This window comes from Vipera berus (genome assembly GCF_964194415.1).
Source record: "Vipera berus genome assembly, chromosome: 1".
NCBI classification, from domain to species: Eukaryota; Metazoa; Chordata; class Lepidosauria; order Squamata; family Viperidae; genus Vipera; species Vipera berus.
In genome coordinates this window covers 344098805-344120019 of record NC_138202.1, presented here as the reverse complement: position 1 = coordinate 344120019, position 21215 = coordinate 344098805, and the positions used below count along the sequence as shown (strand labels likewise).

General features: G+C 40.3%; 1 protein-coding gene across 1 annotated transcript in view; it reads right to left on the bottom strand.

Moving 5' to 3' along the window:
* The window catches only part of COL26A1 (collagen type XXVI alpha 1 chain), a gene marked incomplete at both ends in the record, with an annotated part of 201376 nt that overhangs the window by 99084 nt on the left and 81077 nt on the right, over positions 1-21215 (bottom strand). The gene's annotated exons all lie outside the window — the stretch shown is intronic.

The window sequence follows — 21215 nt, the reverse complement described above, 5'->3', positions numbered from 1 at the left end:
AACAAGACACTTGCTTCCCAGGTATCAGCAGGCCAATATTATCTTCACAAGAGGAATTGCAATGGTTGCTTGTGTTTGCTGCAGAGATGCTGGTAAGATATTGTTTAGTTACTAAATGAAGATAAATGAAAAACAGGAATGAATTCCCTGTGTTTTGAGAATGCAGAGCCAAAAATATTTATGTCTCTTCCTATCCCTTGGGAGAATGCCTTCAATTTTTGGCTCTGCCTTTCAAGGAGAGCAGTGGCTTCCAACTGGCACCAGTTTCCAATGCTAATTCAAAGAGAGAGAGAAAGAGAGAGATGACAGAAACTGAAGAACAGCAACTTTAAGAAGACCAGACAACAGATGTCCAAAGAGGAGGAATTGGCTGTCCTTCTCCACACCATTGAGGAGCAATTCAGGCAATGCAGATTGTTCTATCCTCTGGAAGTCTGGACAGAGAACTGGAAAACCAAGGTAAAGAGCAGTGAAGTGCAGCCACATATAACTACTGTTGAAGGAATGCAAAACCCACTGAGCTCAAAATGCATCCTAGATAGCAAGTGGGCATGACGTTTCAGCAATGTTTTTCCAGCAAATGACATAAACCATTAGTCCATATGCTTCAGGGATTGAAATTGGATTCTTCTGCATGTGAACTATATGATCTTGGATAAGTTCAAAGAAAGGAAGCAGCCATTAGGGAGTAGAAAATCAGCTAACAGTGGATATGTTTAGCCTTAAAAAAACAACAGAGATGGGGATGGAGGTAGAAGAATACTCTTCCAGTACCTGAAGAAGTGTCACCCAGAAGAAGATCAAGATCTATTCTGAACTATCCAAAGCACAGGAATCAGAATGATGTTTTAAATTATAGGAGGCAGCCTCCTTCTATCTAATAATAAAAGCAGTTTGTTAGTGGAGCAGTGAGTTCCTCTTTGCAGGTTGGATGACCATCTGTCTTGGACACTTTCATTTGGATTCCTATACTGAGAAAGGGGTGGATTTGAAATGCAAAGTTGCCCCTTCCATTTCTTTGATTCCTCAGAAATGCAATTGACAGGCACAACTGATTTCACACATATGTTTAGAAAAATTAAACTAACCTAGTGATCTAATTATGCTACTACTCTATTTCTTATTTAAACACTCGCACCATCCCTCAGATAAATATTTCTGCTTCTACACAATGGTGCCAAGTCTTTAATCAAGCTAATGCAGTGCACTCTGACTGTTATCTTTTTGAAATGACACTTTCAATTCAATTAAGCTCCAAGATTAAATCACTTCCAACCTATTCAGCAAAACAACTAGGTCATGCCAAGACAATGTGTCACACCACTTTCTTATCTGTTTATTGAGGCTCTTTTTAGTAACCTACATGGTATATACAGAAGGAATTGCGTGTCACAGTCACTCAGAATTCATGGGAAATCTGACTTACCATGAAAATACATGTGGCCCAAATCCGTACAGAGGAGAGCCATCACCAGTGAGGCACATTCTGGAGGAGAAATACCTCCACAGAATGGTGGCATCACCATAAACCAAGTACAAATATACCACTAGTAGGCATTTATACTTTTTTGGTAATATTTTATTGATTTTTTAATTTTACATTTAAGTATTTAAAAAGCAACGTGGTGGCTGGGTTAATCAATAATTCAATAACATACAAAAATCTTTAGTACAAATCTTAAACTACCACATCAAATATTTCCTCTCCTTTTCCCTTAATATCTACTGTCTCATATTTAAACTAATACAATTCTTATTATATCCATTAAGTAAAGATAGCATTGTTACATTTATCAATAAATTTTTGGCTTATACATATCCTAGTTACTTTAGCATTCAATCTTTATAAATAGTCAATGTCCTGTAGTTTTTCCCAATTTTTAGTTTCCCATCAATAATTAAATTTAAATTTTGATATTTATAATTTCCAAATTTTTGGCAACCAAAATTTCCTTTATCACAATTCTTAACAAAGTCTAATATTCAAAATACACATCTTATCTGAGTATATTCTATTTCCCACCATCTTACATCATCTAATTAATAATACAATATAACATTTCTTATTTTCAACTAGTTTCCAAATGTCTTAAATTTAATGACCAAACTTTCCCCTATTTCAACATCAAATATTTCCTCCCTATTTCTCTATCTTATATTTAAGCTAATACAGTTCTTATTATCTCAATTAAATAAAAATGTATTTATTACATTTATCAATAAATTTTTAGCTTATTACGTATCTTAATTACTTTTACATTCAATCTTTATAAACAATCAATATCCTATTTATTTGGTTTCCCCAATTTTTAATTTCCCATCAATATTCAAATTCAACTTTTAGTATGTATACTTCCAAGTTTTAAATGACCAAAGTTTTCTTTATCTGAATTCATAACAAAATCGGATAATCTAAGTACACATCTTGTCTATTTAAGTATATTCTATTTTAATTGGTAATATAAAATCCTTGCTGATAAATCAAAACCCCAATTTTCTTCAGCCTTATTCTAGCTTTCTTCCTTTGCCATCTCGCCCTCCATGTCAGTGCTTTTAGGTCATGAAATAGATCTCCCTCTGTTATTATATATATTATTTGAAATAAAAGAGACCATCAAGTTACCATTCTTTTGGAAGGATTAATAAATCATCTCTCTATTATTCCAGATCCCCACAATTGTCCTGGTATGTTTATTTTCCCTTTGGTCTGTTCTTCTTCTTGCTCCTCAAGTTTCTTCTGGTTTATATAGAAAGTCTTTTCCATTTTCAATGTTGTCAGTCCCTTTTCTTGACTGTATTTGTTGGTCAGTTGAATCCTCTGTCATAGTATTTAATTGTTCCACTTCTCCTATAATGTTTTGTGTAGTTGATTCTTTAGTTGTAGTCAAAATTTGAGTTCGCATATCTAGGCTGACATCTTGTTCTTTTCTGCATCATCTTATTTCATCACAACCTGAAAGAATGGTTTCATGTATTGCTTTTAACATAAGGAGAATCTGTTCCTTGTCTTCATCCATATTCTCTTAGTAGTGTGTTAAATTAGGAGTTTTAAAGTCAGAGAGTGAAAATAATTTTATAACTGAGTATAGAATACAGCTGAGCTTCTCACAGCTGATAATTGTCAAGGTTGAAAAGGTCTTACCTGTAGTCTGGGCTTCCAGCCAAGTCTCCTTTAGACGATAACAAGTTGTAATATCAAACCAAAGTATTTGAGTTTTAGCTTTAGGATCTGGCCTTCTAAAGAGCAGTCAGGGTTGATCTCCTCTAGGACTGACCAGTTTGATCGCCTTGCAGTCCAAGGGACTCAGAGGAGTCTTCTCCAGCACCACAGTTCAAAGGCCTCAATTCTTTGGCGCTCAGCCTTTTTTATGGTCCAACTTTCACTGCCATACATTGCAACTGGGAAGACCATAGCCTTGACTATACGCACTTTTGTTGACAGGGTGATATCTCTGCTTTTTAGTGTGCTGTCTAGATTTGCCATGGCTTTCCTCCCAAGGAGCAAGCATCTTTTAATTTCTTGGCTACAGTCCCCATCTGCAATGATCTTGGAGCCCAGGAAAATAAAATCTGTCACTACCTCCATTTCTTCCCCATCTATTTGCCAGGAATTGAGAAGGCCGGATGCCATGATCTTGGTTTTTTTAATGTTAAGTTTCAAGCCAACTTTTGCACTCTCCTTCTTCACCCGCAACAAGAGGCTCTTTAGTTTTTCTTCACTTTCTGCCATTAGAGTGGTATCATCTGTATATCTTAGGTTGTTGATATTTCTTCCGGCAATCTTAATTCCAACTTTTGATTCATCTAGCCCTGCCTTTCTCATGATGTGCTCTGCATATAAGTTAAATAGGCAGGGCGACAGTATACAGCCTTGCCGGACTCCTTTCTCAATTTTGAACCAATCAGTGGTTCCGTGTCCAGTTCTCACTGTTGCTTCTTGGCCCACATATAGGTTTCTCAAGAGTCAAATAAGATGGTCTGGTACGCCCATCTCTTTAAGAACTTGCCACAGTTTGTTATGATCCACACAATCAAATGCTTTAGCATAGTCAATGAAGCAGAAGTAGATGTTTTTCTGGAACTCTCTAGCTTTCTCCATGATCCAGCGTATGTTGGCAATTTGATCTCTAGTTCCTCTGCCTCTTCGAAATCCTGCCTGTACTTCTGGTAGCTCTCGATCCACATACTGCTGGAGTCTAGCTTGTAGGATTTTAAGCATATACTTTGGCCACCTAATGAGAAGGAAGGACTCACTGGAGAAGAGCCTAATGCTGGGAAAGATTGAGGGCAAGAGAAGAAGGGGACGACAGAGAATGAGGTGGCTGGATGTAGTCACTGAAGCAGTAGGCGTGAGCTTAAATGGACTCCAGAAGATGGTAGAGGACAGGAAGGCCTGGAGGAACGTTGTCCATAGGGTCACGATGGGTCGGACATGACTTCGCAGCTAACAACAACAACAAATATCAAACCTAGCCACAAGATGTCACCAATGCCATTTAAGGTTTTTTAAGTCCAAAATTTTTATAATCCCTTTTCCAATTTTATTTCTTTTTTGTAAATAAAAACCAAGATCTTCGATAAGGATAAGAAATCTTTTGGCCCCCAAATTCTAGAAGCATATAAATCCAGTTAGATTAAGGTTATTCCTTCAGTGTTTTAACTCCCCTGGGTAGTCAGTTGCCCCTATTCTTAGAGGGTGGGATAAAAGTTCCATTCCCTCTCTCCTCACGGGGGGGGGGGAGAGATACTTTGGGCAGCTTTTGCAGGAGAAAAAATAACTTGGGATTAAAGAGAGGTTCAGGTCTCACCCAGTCTCATCTGCGCTGCTCTGGAGTGCCTGGTGGTAAGTTTGACTTCAGCTGTCTGCAACCTAGTGATGAGCCATATTTCTATGGCCGGTCTTTCGTCCGCCAGTTTGGAAGGCTGCCCCAGATTGAGCGGAAGGGCTACCGCCCTCCCGCAATCAAGTGGGGATCCCCTCCTTGCTGGTTGCCCTTACAGGGCATCTTTCAACCCTTTCCAGGGTCCCCCAGCAGTGCAAAATCGAACGCAGAAGATGGAGCTCACCTTCCAGTGTCTACGGCAGCCGCGATGGCAAACCAGAAGCCCTAGTAGGCATTTATCTTGTCTTAAGCATCTGAGGTCATATCTCATGATATTAAGAGTTTGGCATGTACAGTATATACAGCAGCAAGCACCCTGTTAGTGAGTGTGTTAGTGTGCTCAATGATGTACCCATATATGTTGCAACAACTACATGAGTACAAAGTCCCAGTGCATCTCCAGGCAGTACATTGAGCGAAAGTCTTCTATATCAGCAATATGGGCCTATTATCTGCCTCCACTAAGAAACACATACTCCTCTGTCAAACATAGCCATTTCGCTGGAGACAGCCAAACACAAGGAAAAAATAAATATAACATTATGTCAAACCTAATAATTCACTGGTCTAGGTTTATCCAGCCTGAGTCAGCAGTTTATTTGATTAGAGTTATTCCCAGATGTCTAACATCCTAGTAACCATTAGCAACCAGTTCATGAACTTCATCAAGAGATCAAATGTTGAAGTTTTGGGGTTCTTAGCTGAAGTTTCAGCTTCAAAGAAGAGGAGTTAATGGAGGGTGTGTTTGAAATTTGAAACATTGATGAAGCAATAAGTAGAACCAGGGCTTTTTTTCTCATAGAACGCTCAGAACGGAGTTCTGGCACCTTTTTTGGATGGAACCTTGTAGGGTAGGCAAGGCGGGTTGTATGACATGTGTGAGTTCCGGCACCTTTTTCTTTTACAAAAAAAGCACTGAGTAGAACCCAAAAGAAAATAGAATGGGGGCATGCTTCTTCAGCACTATTTTTCCATTTGGCCTTGTTTCCTTGATATCTCACAAGTCAGGTGAAGATGGAAAGGAAGCAGTAAGAGATAAATTAAGTTACATTCCCAGCTGGAATGTAAGATAAAAGTCAAACAAAGCTCCCAGACAGGGAGGGAGGTAGTAAAGAAGAATAAGCAAGAGGTTTGTGTTTACATTTTAAGTGTTTTAAATGTAGATATTGTATCTTTAAAGTGTTTCAATGAGTACTGTATTTTTTTTAAAAAAAATGTTTTGATACCAATAAAGGAGAATATTTGAAGCTCAGGGTTGAAATGAGGGGTCATGAGCTTGCTGAGCTTGTTGCTTACTAAAACTGTTGGCCATGCAGGTACAAAGATAACCAGGGAAATGGCTGAAGCCTGGGAAATGGGCCCCTTGTCAGTCAACAGGAGTGCTGATTTACCACCAGCTTATCAGGTACGTGGGAGCTGAGGGCTTGGCAGTACAAGGGAACGACAGCCAATTGCCAGCTATCAACATACCAATCAACAAATAGGAAGGCACCACATAAATACGACTCATAGACTAGCCCAGGGGTAGGCAACCTCGGCTCTTTTAGGACTCATGGACTTCAACTCCCAGAATTCCTGAGCCAGCTTGGCTGGCTCAGGAATTCTGGGAGTTGAAGTCCATGAGTCCTAAAAGAGCCGAGGTTGCCTACCCCTGGGCTAGCCCAAAGCAGATACTGTACTCCAGTAGAGAGAAGTTCCATGAAGATGGACTCCAGCATGAGTCCGAAAGCTCAGAAGAATAAACCTCTGTGACCAACCCGAATTGCAACATTATCCTGGGACATGCATATTTGCCTTCATTCATTCATTTATGGCCTACCTAAGCCTGAAAAAAAAATCCAAGGTTAATGCTTAGCATGGTATAGATAGCAAAAACTATTCTTTTCCAATTTCAGCATTTGGCATGTTTCCAGAATACCATCAATAGTCTCTTTGCCCTATATTACATCTATTACATGTCTTAGGCAAAAGACATTCCTGAAATTTTTAAAATCTGAAAGGGGAGGCGCAGAGAACAACTTTCACAAAACCAAGCCCTATACTTTTGGGTGAATCTTTTTAGCCCAGTTCATGTTTTCTAACAAAACTGCTAAGTGGTCTAGATAGAAGAATACAATGGGCACACTTCTCCATTCCAGATCTCAGCAATAATTGTTGCTTAGTGTAACAAATGCTGTTTATGTTCTATGCCCCAAGCCTGAAGTCTGATGGAAAAACATCCAGATATCTAGCATTCATTTCTGGGTGCTCTGTAGTTGTTGCCCATCAATGTTTCAACAATCCTCTCTAATAACATGGCAGTTGTCCAACATGTCTGCATCCCAAGAAGGCATCTTCAGCAAAGGGCTGACCAAGGTCTCCTTTAAGATTACAGGCAACAACCCCTCCCAAAATGAGAAACTGACAATTTCCCAGACCCAGGAAACTATCCTTTTACCTTACAATACACTCCTGGAATCTTTTTGTTCAACAAACAATATCCCATTTGTTGACTACTATGAAGGGCTGGAAGCATCTATCAGGGCTTGGTCAAAATCGTTTTTTATCTTTTATCTTTTTCTACCAATGATAGAGACATTCTGCTGCTTCATTTCTTTAAGCCGCCAGGAAACCAAGAAGTTCGCACAGCTTAAAATTGTCAAGGTAGAAATACTGGTATATGCTATAGTCAGAAAAATGTAACTTCTTAATTATACAATGTAAGAAAGCTCACTGGGAAACAAACTTCTTTTTTTGTTTCTTTTTGCTTAAGAGGAAAATCTTCTACTGTATTTCTTTGAGTTCAGCAGCATTTTCTAGACATAGACTCAGGAGGTGGGTACTTGCATTATAGAATTCCTGTCTTTAACAGTAACAATGTTTTAAATCGGTTTTCCTCAATTTGGTGTTTTCCAGATGTGTTGGAAGGCAGTTGCTAGAATTGCCAGTCAGCATGGCTCAAGACCATTCTGGTTGGGAATTCTGGGATTTGCAGTCTCAGTACATCAGAAAATTGCCAAATTGAAGAAAGCTGTTTTAACTTAATATATCCTTTATTCCTAAGTGTAAAACATCTGTTGTTAATTCACAACTTGGTGGAAGAGAAATGCCAACACATCATTTATTAGATCCGTTGATGCTATAATGTCCTTCCTCATGTTCCTTTTGTCTTTTTCTCAGAGAGCATAATAGATTCCAGGATGTCTTTTGTTTCACTGTATAGACCATGTTTCCTCCCATCAAACAGAGCAAGATATAATGGATTCCATATATATATATATATATATATATATATATATATATATATATATATATATATATATATATATATATATATATATATATATATATATATATATATATGTGTGTGTGTGTGTGTGTGTGTGTGTGTGTGTGTGTGTGTGTGTGTGTGTGTGTGTGTAAATTTTTAGATTGCTAACAAAGAATTAAAGGGAGACTGATATGCATTTCAAACTTATTTGTTTTCATCAGTCAGCCATACCCTTCTGAGATTCGAACCTTGGCTGATTGCACATTAGGCAGTTGTTTAACCTCTAGGCCACAAGCTCTATCTCCGAATAGAGCTATCTCCGAAACAGGAAATATTTGTCCCATGTTTGGGGCCTAGCAAGGTAATCTAAATAGTTAACAAGCATTTAACATATGCAATCACACTGGGAAAATTGAAACAATTTTAAGTGATTTAGTTCAAAATTGCAATGCATGTCATTTTACTTTTTGTCCTTGTTTGGTTTTTATATGAAAGAATAAATAGAAATGCTACTTCACATTTACTGTAATTGTTTGAGGACATAGAACAAGAAATGCTGGGTCAAACAATCAGTCCATCTTTTGAAACATTATAGTGGTTCATGTCCCAATGAAAAGTCAATAAACAGGATGTATAAGTGAAAACAGCCCTAAGTACTGTAGTTTGGAGTTGAAGTATCCAAACCCCTCCAGCCCTGCTTTAATTACATTAAGATTTACATAACATCCTGGTTCTTGTTTTGTTTTCTTATAGCAATACTATTTAATTTTTTTATTCTTAAATATGAATTTATGACAATAAAGCAGACTAGGTGTCCAGTGCATACAAATCTTGCTTCTAGAATCACAGATGGACTCTAAAGTATTATTAGCAGGATCACATTTCACAGTTAATTCTCCCATCTTAGATTATTGGGGCAACTTTCCCCAGACAGGTGCCTACTAGACACATTAGAATTACTGTAGACAGAATTCCCCTGCAGGAGATTACATTAAGATGTCCAGCCCAGCTAACTATAATATTATTAGCCCAGTTAATAGTAAAGCCAAGAAGATATTTGTAATTGAAAGCTGGAGCCTTCTAAGAAGATCCATCTAACTCATTTAATTTGGACACTGAATTTTCCCAGTTTGCTGAATTGTAAACTAACTAAATAGACTTGATTGAGTCAATATACTAAATCAGTAAAAGCAAACATACAAAACCAAGAACAAAGTTGTTCAACCAAACTTAATTATGCACATGTATTCACTAGATCCTGTAGGGATTCAGTGTAAGACATTCGGGGACCACCTGCTGCCGGCGTCAACTTCCCTCCGCCCTGTGCGTTCCCACAGAGAGGGCATCCTCAGGGTGCCTCCGATCAGAGAATGTCGGCTGGTGGCCCCCAGGGGGAGGGCCTTCTCTGTGGGCGCTCCGGCTTTATGGAACCAGCTGCCGGTCGAGCTCCGGACGGCACCGGACCTTTGCTCCTTCCGACGCGGTCTGAAGACCCATTTATTTGAACAAGCTGGCCTGGCCTGATGGGGGACGTTAGGGTTTTTAATGGGTTTTTATACTGTTACTGTTTTTATCTGGGCAATTGTTTAATTCTCTTTTAATTTTTGTATTTTCTATTTATATATGCCCTGTTCACCGCCCTGAGTCCTTCGGGAGAAGGGCGGTATACAAATTTAATAAAATGAAATGAAAATGAAATTCAATGAATACAGCCAAAAGTATTAGGCTCTATATTCCACAGCTTCCAGTGGCATTGACCCAATTGTCAAGGGATGCGGTTGTGGCTCTAAATATAGGTAGTCTTTGGGTTATGACAGCAATTGGGTCTAGGATACCATCGCTATTGGTGTGATCATAAAGTCTGGCATCATATGACCACATCGCTTAGGATGTGGTCATATGGGAATTGCTATTGTAACCCCAAGATGTGTAGGTCATTAAGCAGAAAGTAGTTGTAGTCCCAGGTAAAAAACATAGGGACACCACGGGGGTGCATGGGGAATGGGGGGATGTCTTTGGAGGGTTGAGGGAGGTTTTGTGCAGGTCTGGAGGCAACTTTGCCTGGCCCTCCCCACCTTTATAGAGCAGAGAGATTAGAGAGGAAGAGAATTCAAGAGAGTAAGCTATAGGCTCATATACATTAAAAAAATGCACTCACCCCAGCAACAGAAAAGGTCAGGCCAAGGAGAGATTACCCATATAAATAGATTGATTTCTCTCTCATCTTTGAAGAATGGAGAGATTGGAGAGGAAGGGTTTGCAAGAGAGTAAGCTGCTCACATAACACCCTTGTGGTCCCAGCCCCAGGCTGCCAGCATGATCACATTGCTTTTGATGCATAAAAGAACAAATAACATACTCTCCTCCTGCAATTCCTTCCTCTCCAATCTCTCTGCTCTGCAGCAGGGGGAAGGAAGATTACCCACAGAAATCATTTGGGGGTTTTTTCCCTATCTTCCTCACAGAGCAGAGAGATTGGAGGCAGAGATGGCAAGAGAGTAAACTGTTTATATGTCATGCCAATGGCTCCCAGCTTCAGTATGATCACCTTGCTTTTGATGTGTAAAAGACAGTAAGCGGGCACTGGGGCATTCCAAAGGGCAGTTGGGAGGCATAGAAAAGCTGAAGGTGTGAAACTGATTAGTTTTGTCTTTTTCCAGTCAGAAAGTATAGTCATGGCCATGTGATTTCCCATTTAAACCACTTAGTGGTGCAGTTGCCTGTCCCATTTAGGGTTGTTAAGTGAAGACTATCTGTATAGGATAATATAGTATAAGCTTAGTAATATGTGATAAGGTAGAAGTTAGGATAATAAATAAGTTTGTTACATTTTATACTGTACTAAAATCCTCCCTGAAAATCCAGGGAAGACAAAGGTGCCTCATGTTTCAAATGTAAGTTTAAGATGAGCAAGAATTCCTCTGCTATCTCTAAAGAAGAATGATTAATTTTTCCACTCTGGGAAGGTTTTCCTTTCCAGTATACATATATAACCAGGGCTTTTTTTGTCATAGAACGCTCAGAACGGAGTTCCGGCACCTTTTTTGGATGGAACCTTGTAGGGTAGGCAAGGCAGGTTGGATGACATGTGTGAGTTCCGGCACCTTTTTCTTTTACAAAAAAAGCACTGTATATAACCTATCTTGGAATACTGTGTACAGTTTATCCTTTTAAGATAAAACAAAGGAAAACCTTTCAGAGGTGGGGCATTCAGAGCAAATCACAGATTCCTGACTGTATACAACATTCCAAGATAAGTTATATATGTATACAGTACACAATGTCAAATTATTGCTGTTCTTTACATTTTCCAGGGCAGGTAATCAATTTCACATAAAACCAATTAAAACAAAACTATGCCTATCTAGAAACCAAGGTACTTGTCACTAGAATCTAATAGTTATTTAAAAAGAAAATATTGCAGGAAGTATCACATTTCATCTTAGGAGCTATTGGTCCATGTTGCAATGCAATCCCTTTTTCTCCCATTTCTTGCTTTTCCTCACAGCTGTCCCACAAAATTACTTGGAGACAGGGCAATAAAAACGTGGGAGAGGGAAAGAAGGATGAAGAGGTATGGCAGGGCCAACTATGTTCATTTATTTACATATTTATTACTAGGATTTCTGTGCGACTATATTTCAAAATGACTCTGAACATCATACAGGGGGGGAGGGGAAGGTTAAAGACATCAAACAGCGACGATGTATATGTTGTGATAGCACTAAATAGTGGAGGAAACTTAAACTTAAACCTCAAATGCTCTCTTCCAGAGTGAGATTTTCAGGGCTTTTTTTGTCATAGAATGCTCAGAACGGAGTTCTGGCACCTTTTTTGGATGGAACCTTGTAGGGTAGGCAAGGCAGATTGTATGACATCTGTGAGTTCCGGCACCTTTTTCTTTTACAAAAAAAGCACTGGAGATTTTCATCTCATATCGGAAACTCAGGAGGGAAGGAGGCAATTCTTACACATGATAGCAAGTTATTCTACCAGATGGGTACTACCATTGACAAGGCCTTGCTCTTGATCTCCTATAGAGAGAATTTCTTCAAATGGGAGCCTCAGCAGAGTAAGTTTCCAAGATCATACATGGCATGGACATTCACTTTGAAACGTGATATGAAAATAGCCAGGCTTTATAATGGGCTGTGAGAACAACCTTGAGTGAAAGGAGGAAGAGCTACAGCCTAGACAAATGGTCTGATTCCAAAGCAGGAAAGGGGACAGAGAAAGAATCTCAGAAGAAACCCTCTCTAGTTTTTTGGTAAGTAAAACCACAGGAGGTGGTAAGTGCTTTCAGACTTGCAAGATTCTATTATTTTAACCTTACAATAAAGATACAGTAGTATTCTTGGTTTTGGTTTCCTGTTCTGCATTACTTTGAAGGGCTGACATGCCCTGAACCATACAGATTTTACAAAGTGATCACTAGAACTTTAAATTGTATACAGAAACTAATTGGCAGAGTCCAACTCTTGGAGCAGAGGTGTTATATGAGCAAATCTCAAGATTATCCAGGCTTTTGGTGTACAGAATTAGGAAAATAACCTTGACAGAATGTTTCTTTTTCTTCTATTCAATCGGAGACTGCCTGGGCAAGTCTTAGCAGTTTTCTTAGCAAGGTTTTTCAAAAGTGGTTTGCCATTGCCTCCTTCTTAGGGCTGAGACAAAGTGACTAAGTCAAGGTCACCTAGCGGGCTTTGTTCTAAAGGCAGGAGTAAAACTCAAGGAGAGAAGCAACCCAGAACTAAGGAGAAACTTCCTGACAGTTAGAACAATTAATCAGTGGAACAACCTGCCTCCAGAAGCGGTGAATGCTCCAACACTGGAAGTTTTTAAGAAGAGACTGGACAGTCATTTCTCTGAAATGATATAGGATTTCCTGCCTGAGCAGGGGGTTGGACTAGATGACCTCCAAGGTCCCTTCCAACTTTGTTGTTGTTGTTGTTGTTGTTGTTGTTCTATCTGGTGCCTTAATCACTACAATAAACTAACTCTCCATATAGAAATATACAAGAACCCTAACCTAAATAAAAGCTGCTGAAGCATTTTGAAAGTCAATAAGTAAAACAGGCAGACACCTCTCTAATTCAATGGAATATATGAATGGTGAGGAAATACAACCCAATCAGACTTGCAAAATTCTATTATTATAGCTAATATTTAATCAATGGAATGGCTTCCTTCCAGAAGTTGTGGGTGCTCCAACACTGGAGATTTTAAAGAAGAAATTGCACAACCATTTGTCTGAAATGGTATAGGTTTTCCTGCTTGAGCAAGGGGTTGGATTTGAAGACCTCCAAGGTCCCTTCCAACTCTGTTATTCTGGGAAGCCACTTCTGAAAATGTTGCCAAGAAAACTGCAGAGACTACTGTAATCCAGGCAATGGCCAAGAATCCAGACTGACTCATAGCTTACTCTTAAAAAATTCTGCAGTAGGACGAGAGTCTTCTGCAGTTTGAGCTGGAGAACGCATGTCCCCTATTTCTTTCTCCTACCAGAGGAAAATAAATCAGTATCTGGGAATCATATTCCTATCCTCCCTTGCCACTGATTCCTGTTTGGAAAATCCATGTTTTGGTTTTTCATGCTTTATTGACATCAATTAAAACTCTGCGAAGGCATATAAGTAGTCCTCAACTTACAACCACAATTGAGGCTAGAATTTATGTTGTTAAGCTAAACAGTTGTTAAGTAAGTCATACCCAATTTTACAACCTTTTCTGCCATGGTTGTTAAGGGAATCATTGTAATTGTTAAGTGGATAATACGATCTTCAAGCAAATCCAGCTTTTCCATTGACTTAGCTTGCCATAAACCAGCTGAGGTCATAAATTATGATCACATGACCCCAGGATGCTGCAACCATTGTAAATATATGCCAGATGTCAAGCAGCCCAGTTTTGATCATGTAACCTGGGGATGCTGTCATCATAAGTGCAAGGACTAGCTGTAAGTCACATTTTCACTGCCCCTGTAACTCTGAACAGTCACTAAATGAATGGCTTACGTTAAGGACTACCTGTATGAGTTTCTCATACTCCCTCATCTCTATTTCAGAAACACTGCACTAATTATGAAATGAAATAGCTGTAGAGAGAGGAGACAGGAGAATTCCAGTTCCCAAAACCAACTCTTCCTCCCAAATCAGGAGGTCACTGAAAATTCTTTCAAGTACAAACCTGCATATGAAAGTCTGCTTACAAGACAGATGCAAAACTATCTTGTTAATTTTGTATAGCCTTAACCGCTAAACAAGCTACTTTTTCAATAATTTATACCTGAATGGTATGTCTAGACATGACATCATTTTAAGATATGCCTGGTGTTTTGTGGTCTATTTACAATAACCAGGATGTATAATTGCCTTCAGGTCAGCAAAAGGGGTGATTAGTGGGTTAAGGAGTGGAGAAGAAGAGGGGAAAAAACACGTAACAGCTGTTCTAGGCCTGGGCAATGGCTTTTAAAGACTGTTGTACTCTGTCAAGAAGGCAGGCCACAAATGTTAGAATCCCCATTGAATCAGTATTCCTTGCAGTAAGGAGGGACGACAAATACCACAGATAATCTCCAATTCATAAGTAGTTGCTTGTGAATGGTTTAGATTAAAGTCAGGAAAGAGAGCCAGTTGCAGTTAATGTAGAATACCTATGTGTATGGGTGCAGACAGACTAATACTACAAGGACAAGAACCTGAACTTATTTATAAAATATGATCTTTTGGAGCATTTGACTTTGAGCAGGGAGTAAGACATGGTTGTATAAACTTCCCTTGAGTGTTTAATGTGTTTATGGACAAACATATAAGGTATGGTTGCTATGATGTTAGAGGTGCAATCGTTGGTGAGAGGAAAGGGTGTGCATTTTTGTACACAGATGAAGTCATCATTTTGGCTGACAGCTCAAATGATTTCCAGTAAATGTCAGTCATAAAATATGCCACAGGAAGGACCACAGATCTGAAAATTAATATACTGAAGATAAAGGTGGCTGTATTTGAGGGGGAAAAGAGCAAACAAATCCAAGTTATGCATAAATGGCAAAAAGCTAAAGCAAGTCAAAGTATTTCTATTGTATTATGTTTATTCAATAAGGTATGTTTGCTGCCTTGAGTTTACCAAGCATTAAAAGAAAAATAGGATAAGATGATGATGACAATGACGATACAATAGTGTCTGGAGCAGCTTGTACTTACTTATGAGAACTGATTGTTAAGTATTCTGCAATTCTGCAAGCTAGATGAGACCAGAGCTGAGTTGCAATGGCTATTGTGCCAATCAGCTGTATGGCAACCAGCAGCATGGCATGGTGGCAGCCGTGGAACTAGCAGAGCTGGTGGTTATGGAGTTACATAAAGTCACTTTGGATAGCAAGACGAGCAGCATATACATTTAATAAATACCAGTGTTAAATAGCGGGTTCTTTGGCGCAGGAATGAAGACGCGTAACTGAGTACAGGGTAACTCATAGTTTATTTCGTGCAGAAACTGTACTGGGGAAATGGCTGCAACTATCCGCAATATATAGTCTAGCCCCTAGGCGGCAGCCAATAGGTTTGAATCAACCATTGCCGCCTGGAGATAGCCAACTGCAGCACAGGAGACTTGTAGTCTGGGTTGCTGGAGAGCCGTTAGCTGCTCCAGCAACCCATGTGGTATTCCTCAAGAGCCCAGTACATAACACCCCTCCCCTCTTAGAACAGACCATAATAACAGTCTCAACAATTATCAAGACTCATTATCCAAACACACTAAAGTAAAAGTGATAATAATAAAAAATAAAAAACAATGTAGGTTACAATGTTATTAAACAACATCTGAATGAATAGGCTTCAAAGATGGCACTTTTAGACAGTTACATCATAGCACTAGTTTCTGTAGTATAGTGGCAAACAGGAATTACAACACTATATAGCTCTTTATTTTACAATGTAATCTGCAAGATATGAAGGAGGCTTGTGTGCCCTAGAGGAACGTCTCGGAGTTCCTATCACTTTGTGGTCTAGCAGCTTACCCAGTGGGCTGGGTAGAATTGTGTCCCTTTGTGCTCCTGAGTCAAGGGGATTTGATGCTCTCTGGCTGGCCTCTCCAGGATGGCCCACCCCAGAGTCAGACTGTTCAGCAGAGTAGGCACAGCGGTTGCTGAAGTTCGGTTGGCTTGCTCCTTCAGGGGATCCATGTTGCATTCCAGGACTCCCCAGTTCTCCCTCTGGTTCCACCTCAGTTAAGAAGGAAAAGTCCTGATAGTCCATGTGAGGAGTGGCTTGGCCGCAAGTTTGAGGACCTTGGGAGGGACTTATGACACAGTCCTCACTTAGTGGCCGTTCTGGAAACCGTTTCCTGAGCTGATCAATGTGTTGTCTGACAACTCGCCCTCCCACCAACCCCACTTCATAAGATAGGGGTCCAGATGCCTTGGTAATTTGACCAGGAACCCACAGATTCCCATGACCATAGTTCCTGGCCCAAACCCAATCGCCCATCTGCAGCCCCCTTGGGGGTTTTGGTCGAGAGGCTTCTGCTGCCACTCTATCTGGATGCAACCTGTCCAGTTTAGTGATCAAATGCCTCCCCCAACGTAGTTCTGCAAGACTTTTGCCTGTAGCAGTGTAGGGCATAGAATGCTGGCAGAGTAAAAAAATCTGCCAATCTGTGATGCCAGTCACCTGTGACAATGCGCTTGAGTGCTTCCTTCGTTGTCCTCACCATACGTTCAGCTTGACCATTAGAAGATGGATGAAAAGGTGCAGACGTTGCATGTCTGATGAGATTAGCTCTAAGGAAGGCCTGAAATTCAGCAGCAGTGAATTGGGCCCCATTGTCTGAAACTAAGACATCTGGCAACCCATGTGTGGCAAAGAGTTTTCTCAGCACCTGGATGGTCCTAGCAGTAGTCATGTTAGGAACTGGAATTACTTCCAGCCATTTAGAGTGGCTATCCACTACTATAAGGAAGAGCTGTCCCTGAAAGGGCCCAGAGTAGTCTATGTGAATCCTAGACAAGGGAGTGTGCGTTTCCTACCACCTGTGAACTGGAGCCTGTGGCATTTCAGGCCTAGATTGCTGGCATGTATAACAACCATGGACTTGAGCCTCAATGTCCTTATCAAGGCCAGGTCACCAGAGGTAGCTTCTAGCTAAAGCTTTCATTCTGACAATGCCTGGATGGCCTTCGTGTAATGATTGTAAAACCCTGTCTCTTAGGGAAGTGGGAATTATGACTCTGTTTCCCCATAAAATGCACCCTTTATGGGCAGATAACTCATGCCTCCTGACAAAATAGCTATGAAATTCTGAGCCTGGACTTTTATCCAACCAGCCCGTGTATACCCATGATGACACTCTACTAAGTATTTTATCTGTGGCAGTTTCAGCATCAATGTCCCCTGCATGGAGGGGAAATTAAGGTATGTCCTGTATGGACAATATTCTAGCAGCTGGAGCCGGATCTGGATCCATTAGTGGCAGTGGTAGTCTGCTGAAAAATACCTGGTGCAACACTGACTCCAAACTGTAAGCGTTTAACTTTGAAAGCCCCCCTGTGAGTCATGATCGTTTGAGCCGCGGCTGTGGCTTCATCAACCGGTAATTGCTGATAAGCCTGTGATAAATCAAGTTTAGCAAAAATAGTACCCCCTTGCAAGGAGGCTAAAATATGGTTGACCACTGGGACCAGGTAAGCATGTTGCTTGAGGGCTTTATTTACAGTGCATTTATAGTCAGCACAAATACGAATTTCCCCATTGGCTTTAAGTGTAGTGATTATAGGAGTTTCCCGCTCCCCACCATCAACAGGCTGCAACACGCCCTGTTCTACAAGCTTATCGATTTCGGAATCAATTTTATGTTTTAAGGCAAAGGGGACCCTACAAGGCTTAACCCTGATTGGAACTATGTTGGAATCTAGCTTAAATGAGATAGTGTATGTTTCTAGGGTTGAATCAAAACATCCACATATTCCTCACATACTGACACGAGGTCTGTAGTTTGTGTCCGGTTTATGCCAGTAATCTGAATACCTAAGGCATGAAACCAATCGAGTCCAATGAGACTCGTTCTCTGGCCCCCTACTACTATTACATCCAGGTGCCCCAAAAACCCTTTAAACTTTACCAACAAAGTGGCTTCTTCCTTAACTTTAACATGAGCATTTTGAAAGTCCGTTAGGATTATATCTGAGGGTCTTAGTTTGGCCCAATTGTTACTGCGCCTACACATGAAGTTAAAAGTGTCTTGAGAAATAATTGAGACTGCAGAGCCAGAGTCCAATTCCATCTTACATGGAACTCCTTGTAGCTCTACCATGAGCTTAAGTTTGGATTTGAGGGGATGTCGAGCCCCGGTGTGGCATACACTTCTACGGCTTCTGAAAAACTCCACACTAACTGGACCCTGGGCCCCAGTACCTTTCCTAGTCGGTTCTTCCAACTGGTGTTTGGGTGGCCGGTCTCTCTGGCGGGCTCTGCAAACCACTGCGATGTGGCCTGTCCTTCCGCAAGCTCTGCACGTGGCTGATCAAAATCTGCAATTGGCATGAAAATGGTTGCCACCGCACCCCTTACATCTCGATAAGAGAACTGCCTTGTAACTGTCCTCTCGCTGTTGGCTGTTGCAGTGTTGCGCATTGGGTTGCTTTTGGAGTTGGTTGATTTCAGGTTCTTTTTCCTCGGAAGATTCTTTGGTGCGTTTGGCATCCTCAAGGTGGACCGTTTCTTCAAACTTTGTCGATTTGGCAGGCTGTACTGTTTGAACTGCACCCCCGGTGGCTTCGTCGGCCATCACTTTGTCTTGTGTTTCAGAAAACGTTAAGTTTGGCCTAGCAAAGAGTCTCTGCTGAAGTGTTCTGTCCCGTAGGCCGCAGACGAGCCAGTCTCATAGTCGCTCTTCTAAATTTGAAAATTTGCATAGGCATGCGGCCTGCCTTAGGCCCACTATGAATTCCGAAGCTGATTCACCAGGTAGCTGCATTCTTTGGTTGAACTTGAACCGCCAAGCCATTTCAGACATCTTGGGCTGGAAATGCCCGGTTAGCTTCTTTTTGAGATCTGCATAGGAGACCGCTTCAATCGGTGTCGGCGCGAAAAGATTCTCGGCCAAATCAAAGGTTGCTGGGCCGCACATGCAGAGTAGCATTGTGGCCTTTAGTCCTTCTTCCGTGATCTGATTGGCCCTGAGGTAGTTTTCTACTTGTGATAAATATGATGGCCATTCCTCCGGTTGTTTCACATCGAATTCTCGCAGTTTTCTGACCTTCAGCATTCTTTCTTGCTGGTTCCTGCATTCTTCCAAATCCTGCTTCCAGGCTCAGGGAATGAGTCCACTGAGCACGAGGTCGCTAGTGTAGCTTGCTAGCCAACCTTGGGGGGGGGGAGAAATGCCTTTTCCCTCCGGCGTGCGCTGCCTTTCCCTTGTACACTTCAACTCTTTATTCAGTGAAGCAGGATCCCACTTTCGTCGCCACTGTTAAATAGCGGGTTCTTTGGTGCAGGAATGAAGACGCATAACTGAGTACAGGGTAACTCATAGTTTATTTTGTGCAGAAACTGTACTGGGGAAATGGCTGCAACTAGCCGCAATATATAGTCTGGCCCCTAGGCAGCAGCCAATAGGTTTGAATCAACCATTGCCGCCTGGAGATAGCCAACTGCAGCACAGGAGACTTGTAGCCGTTAGCTGCTCCAGCAACCCACATAGTATTCCTCAAGAGCCCAGTACATAACAACCAGCACATCATGGCATGTATGTGAGACAGCGTCTGCATCTTGCTTCTCTCATCCCCTGTAGGCACCTCTGGACTCAAGTCTCCTGATAATCCTTTCTGCCCTCATCTGAATCTTATATTTTTAAAAATCCTTGTTAAAGCATGATACCCCAAAAGGAGCACGGTACTTGTGAAAGAGCCTAATTAAAGCAGAATCAAGTAAAACAATTACTTCCTCTGACTGAACTGTATGATTTGTCCTAGACAGAAAAACCCTGTGCCAAGGAAAATGTTAAACTAGAAATTTTTCCCCATACACTATATGAAAGTCTCTTTTTTAAAAAAAGATATACTACAATTTTGTTTTCTTTAATTCTACTGCCATTAATTCATTAAATAAATTTAACATGAAACAGTCACTTTGATCAACTTCTGAGATGTTATCATTTTATAAGATATTACCATTTAAATTTTTATTTTACATTTTTCATTTCTGATTTTTATGTTCTCCCTTTTCCTTACTGAACTTTTCATATTCCCAGGCAGAAAGCTACTATCCTCCCAAAGAGGCAGCAGTTGCATATTTTTGGCCAAAACATCATAGTGAGTGCAAGAAACCAGGTCTTTCTCAAATATAAAAGGAAAAGTCTGTTTTTGAATGCTGCACAGGCAGAGAGAGACTCATCTGGGAACTTGTCTACCTAATGGTTTCAGAATCTATGTGGCAACCAGTCTGATGTTGTTTAATAAGAATTTCTCAAATAGTCTATTTGCAGTTTCAGAAAGATTTCTTAGAAATTTCAGTGGCTTTATTTAAGAACAAACATTGTGAAACATCTATTTGGTGGATGGCACTTCTAAGAATCAATAATGGAAGTATTAAAGAAAATCAGAACAATTTTACTATATTTCATTTTTGTCTTTAATCAAATGGATTCTGCAGGTTTTTGAAGCAGTATAAAAGATCCAAGATCCATAGAGAGATCATTCTTACTTCTTTATTACTGACATCATATCTACCTGAAAGGAAAACTATGCCCCCCCCAAAAAAAATTAAATTAATAATTGGGGAGTCATTTTACATTTGCTAAAATTCCAATAAGGGAAGTAATAGATTCCTTTGCTCTACGTTTTGTCTGACATCTTCAATGTCATGCTTTTTGAGGTACAGTTGGTATTTAATTTGGGGGCAGAAGGGTTGTATGAGTGCTATTCAAGCATCAGTGCAGTCAATACAAGGTTAAGACAGAAAAGTTAGAACACAGAGTGATTTCGGCACACCTTTCAAATCTGTTGGAAAAAATTCTCCTTGCACACTTTGTTCTGTATCTCTATGTTTAAAAAGGAAAGAGATTTAAAAACAAAACAAACTTTGTAA